Source organism: Gavialis gangeticus, unplaced genomic scaffold, assembly GCF_001723915.1.
Source record: "Gavialis gangeticus isolate Ggan-Ray unplaced genomic scaffold, GavGan_comp1, whole genome shotgun sequence".
NCBI lineage: Eukaryota > Metazoa > Chordata > Crocodylia > Gavialidae > Gavialis > Gavialis gangeticus.
In genome coordinates, this window is record NW_017729029.1 from 60,500,855 (window position 1) to 60,506,423 (window position 5,569).

The window sequence follows — 5,569 nt, forward strand, 5'->3', positions numbered from 1 at the left end:
TTTTTTTTTTTTTTTTTTTTTTTTAAATCACAGGTCTGTAACATAGCCCGTGAGCTGGATCTGGTCCATGGAGCCAGAGGGCTTTGCCTCTGCCTCTGCCTCAAGTCTGAGCAGCAAGAAACTGTGCTAGGAAACTGAAATCTATGCTCACACTGGTGCTTCTCTTTTCCTTTCTATTTCATTATCCCCACTTTTCCATCCCCAAGGTTGCAGTGTGGACACTGCAACAGCTGGAAGCCAGATGCTTAGTAGTGGGGGAGGGTGGGGCAGATGCAGGGAGAAGTAGCAGAAGTGTGAACGCAGCTTCTAGTTGACTGGCCCTGGTGTGGGCATCCACTGGCTAGAACTTGCTTGTGCCACAGCCAGAGAGCAGGGGGCTGGGAGAAGCAGTGCAGGCGCAGCTCCCAGGTACCTGGCCTCAGCATGGGCATGGATAAAGCCCCCTGCCACTGATGTACTGCATAAGCTACCCAGCCTGTGTCAGACTAGAGCCAGGTTGTTTTGGCTTAGGGCTTGAAACCTGGCACCAGCCAGCAACATTGCAAAACAGCTAAACAAAAAATAAGCAGTTTTGGGCAGAGCTTTGCAAGAGGCCCAGGCTTAACCATGAATGGTTAGCTAAAAGGAAAGACCTTGACAAACAAAGGAGAAAAGTTGCTGGGAGCTTTCCATATTTTGAAGAAAAGGCTTTGCATCTAATATTCATAGATATGAATAGTTGGGGATGGGGTAGAAAAGAAACTGAAATACAGAAGTAATACTTCCAATTTACAGGGGTCTCTGCATACCTGTTCTTGAGACATCTCAAGGTGCCAAAGTGGTCTGTTGTTGCTGGGAAATATTGCTAATGTAGGTATAGATTAAAAAGGACACACTTCATTTCTCTTTATAAAAGCAATACAAACACTTTATCAGGTTATTTCATGTTTAAACTCTATTTAAAAGCAAAACTAGATTGTTAAAAGACAAGATTTACTTGTCACTGCTGTGTATTTTAGCTTGAAATATGAAAATTAAATAACAAGTTTCACATTCACGTGCAGGTATGGCCTCAGCCAAAAATGAATGAATTCAGGCACCTGTCTTTTTCTGAATTACCTAAAATGTCATTGAAGAAAATATCTTTAGATGTCTAAATCCTTTTCTAGATATGACCCTGAGTTTCTAGCATATCTTACTCTTAGATCCTTATGCACAACATAAGTGTGCATTTTAGTGTGCGCTGCATAAATTCCATTAGTATTCTAATGGGGGGGAGGAATATTGTATTATTTACAGGAGTAGAGTGTTTGGGGGAGAAGGATTACATTAAACTTGATTACATAGAATCAATGAGTCGGAAGGGACCTAGACAGATCATCTAGTCCGACCCCCTGCCGTGGGCAGGAAGGAGCACTGGGGGTGGCAGGGTTCATAAGACCCCAGCCAGGTGCCTGTCCAGTCTCCTCTTGAAGATTTCCAGGGAAGGTGAGAGCACCACCTCTCTAGGAAGCCTATTCCAGGTTCTGGAGATGATGTAATACCGCTGGCTTTGGAAACAAAACCACAGGACAAAGATAGGTTCTTGGTTAAGGTAATGTTAACTCCTGTTTTCTGTATGGGTGCTGGAAGGAGAGGGAGGGGAACTTTGCATGAAAAATATAGCACTTTAAAAATACAAGCTCATATTTCTAGTTGATGGTGAGAATGTGACCCAAGATGCTCAAGTCTAAAAACACCTTTTTCAGAACGTGTATTGGTTATTTCAGAAGACTAACTACTTGCTTGAATGAAGTCACACAACTTTCAGTGAAAAGTGCTTATTTTTAATGTGCATAAAGTATGCACAAAACAGTATAGAACAGCTGCATGCAGACTTGAATCTTTTAATTGTTCTTTCTTATCCCATCCTTCACACTTGCTCTTCTTTTCCACTGCCTTGAGTTGTCAGCTGTAGACTGCAGAGTCTTTAACAGCTACTCTCTTGGACTGAAGTCTTAAAAAAATAAAAATAAAAAAAAATAGCATGGCAGATCATCCTAATGGAGTTGGGGTGAACTGTTTCCCAAAGGTCGTATAAATCCTATATTGCCATTAACTACTGGTGCTCAACCTTTTGGCCTTGTGTGGCTGGGCCTACAATGTAGATCTGCCCTGTGCACGGCAATTGGGCCCTGCACCACCCACAAATGCCAGGATTGGGCTCTGGTGTCCCACACTGCTTCTCTTGTGTTAGGATCAGGCTCTACACACAGGGATCAGGCCCTGGTGTCCTTCACCCTAGAGCCAGGCCCTTGGTCCCCAGGCTACCTTGGATGCCTAATCTAGCAGGCAGGGCCACACTATCCAGCCCACAGGGGTGGCTTTTGGGACCTGGGTGGAGCCCTGCAGGGTAGATGACATATCTCTGAGGGCTAGCTGAGCACCCCTGTTGTAAACCATTGGAATAACTACCCCAGGCAACTTCTTCATTAACAACCTGATGCTCTGTTTCTGCCTTAAAATAGTGATGGATGAAGTTGGCATGTCAGATATATCTGTGCAGCACTATAGAGAATATACTTAATACCCTATGTATGATACTGCAGATATGCTACACTCTGGATGACTTATGGCTTGTTCTGCTAAAAGACTGAGAAATCTAAAACAGGCCCTAAATAAAATTGAGATGCCCATCTTCAAAATTTTGATCTTAAGAAAACCCTGCTCAGTTGCCCCCAACATTAGAGAAGCAAAGCTGCTGTGGAACCCTGCTTGACTACAGGTCCTTTGGCTTTTAGGGTTCTTCACATTCCCATCATAGTTTAAACTGGATTATTTCAGCACCAGTGTGATGTACAAATTGGATGCAGAAATGAGGTGCCTGACCTGACAGACATTCACCTTTGATACTACAGTCTTGTGGTCACAGCACTCATTTAAAAGTGGGAAACTAGATACAGCATTCTTGTTGCAGCCTGAGGAATGGACTTAAATCTACGTCTGTCACCACCCACAGGGAAGGGATTTGTGACCAAGGGCATTGAAACTGGACCTTCCACTTTTGGATCAGTAATCACTCAGCAACAATTTAAAAGCTGTTTCTCACCAAATAGACCTTTATTTTTCAAAAGCATGGATGAAGATGCCAGCTTTTAAGAGAAGAGTCTGGGCTCTGAATTCTGAGTGGGTGAAAGTGGCTCACTGAAGCTTTGAATCCAAACACTGCTGCTCAGGAAAGGGTCTGGTTTGAGAGAGACTTCTATTAGCTAGCTCTAGGAAAGCCTCCATTTAACACTCAGATTTTGTTGGATTACCACTGAAAGCCTCTTTCCACATGCATTTATCAGGGGTAACAAAGATATAGCCCACAGGCTAGGTATGCCCATGGAGCCCTATCACCCAGTCTGTAGGCCACCTGTGGGTCTCTGACTGGCTGTGTGTGCTGCAAGCAACATACAGTGGCCCTGGCCCTGCTGGTCTGACGTGTTGCTCACGGCACAGGGTCAATCTAGAGTGTGTGATGCCTGCACCAGACTGGCCCTGCACACTATCTGGGGATGGTCTGGATCAGGTTCACAGACTACCTGCTTATGCTGGATCCAGCATGCAGGGTCAGTTTGGTGCAGCACATATCCCAGGCTGGCCCTGTATACTGTATGTAGGGTGTACTCTGGACTGGCCCCAAATGCTATGTGCTGTGTGTGGGGCTGGGACGTGCTACATGCAACCCATGGGGCTAGAACAAGGTTGGACAATCATTTGGGCCGCAGGGTCACTTAGGGAGTTTTGATGAGCTGCTACAGGCCAGGTCAGCACCCTTCTCCCGCCTACCTCTTGCCTGTAACAGCTCACCAAAACTCCTTAAGTGCCTCTGATCTGATCCTGGCCCCAGGGTCTCTATGAACACCAGCCTGGGACCCCTGTGGGCAGAGTGCACTTGGCTGGGCAGAGAGGATGGGGCCACAGGTGGGCAAGGAGGGGTGTCTGGGAGTGAGACAGGTGGCCAGGACCAAGGCCAGGACTGGGATCCTGAACAAATGACAGTGTGGGGCTGGGGCCCAAGGCATGCCATGATCCACTCCTGGCAAGCCCCTGCCCATGGAACTGGCTCCCATCATAGGGACATGTGGGCAGCAGATTATGGCTCTGCTCTGGACCCTGGCCCTGTGCTGTCATTGCCCCAACACCCTGGCTCTGGCACCGCCCACCTGTCCTGCTCCCAGATGATATTCCCTGTCTTCCTGTGGCCCCATCCAACCACCCTGTCCATGTGGGTCACAGGAGATCCTGCCTGCCTACTCCATCTAGCACACCTGATTGTGGGTGCGGGGCTGTGGGAGCAGGTCCAGCAGCAGTTTTGACACTAGCAGCAGCCACTAGAAGAAGCTGCCGCCACCTCCAGGGCTGCAAGGAAGTGGAGTCCAACTGTACCCGGGGTGGGAAGAACGCCTGCACATGCCATGGTTCAGGCTGCTCCTGATGCCTTGGCTGGGTGGGGTCAAGGGACCTGCCATGAGCTGGATAAAATCCCTTGGCAGGCTGGATCTAGCCCGTGGGTTGTATGTGGCCCACCCCTGGCCTGCAGCCAATATGCGTGCTCTGAGCAATGTACGTGGATGGTCTAAAGCACAGGCTGCATGTGGTACCTGCACTGGATCAGCCCTGTTGATTGGACCTGCTATGTAGGTCAGTTTCTCGGCTGAATCTGGCCCATAGACCAGCCCCATGCCCCTCATCCAGCTGGCAGGGCCAGATGAGTTTGACACCCTTGCTGTATATGGAACTTGGATATCAGGTACCTAAAGGTTAGGTGTTGCAGTGCCCAACTTGCAGGTGTTTACCTTCTTTGCTGGATGTAACCCTCTGGTATACATTTGGAACCACAGCCAAGTTTGCAAACTTCTTACTCTGAGGTAACCTTATGTTTGTGACTCATTGCAACTTGACAGAAGAAACTAGTTCTGGGTTTTAATAAGAGTAAATAGGCAACCAGACACTTAAGTAAGCATGTAGTGAAGTAAGGTATTACAATTTCACTGAAGATGGAATGATTCAATAGTCAAAGTACAGTTATGATCTGAAACAATAGTTTGATAGATACAAATGATCAAATTTCCAAATTAATATAGGAGGTAATGAAGATAAATCTGAGACTGACACTAGAAAGAATTACTTTGCATTAAGCTTGTATTAAGAGAATACAAGGAAAAGGCAGCTTCTGTTCAGTCTAAAACCTCAGCCAGTGGTCTTCCATGGGTTTACTAGCTCATCAAACATTGGTATCAAGGGGCATCTATACACGTGCCCGATGCCTGCTCCAATACATACTAATTAGCATGTGATGGAGTAGACTTGATTGAGTTTTCTGGAGTGTGCAAATTAGTATACTCCAGCAGCCTCAGTGTCTTGTGTATTCAGCATTGCCATGCTTCAAAATGGTGGCAGGGGCGCTCTAACTAAAACTTGTTGAATGAACTTTAGTTAAAGCACCCCTGCTGCCATCTTGAAGCATAGGACACTGAATACACAAGATGCTGTGGGCAATTTAATTAGAGCAGCTCCCAAGAACCGCTCTAATTAAAGCATGCCCTCCCCCTGCCCCCCGCCC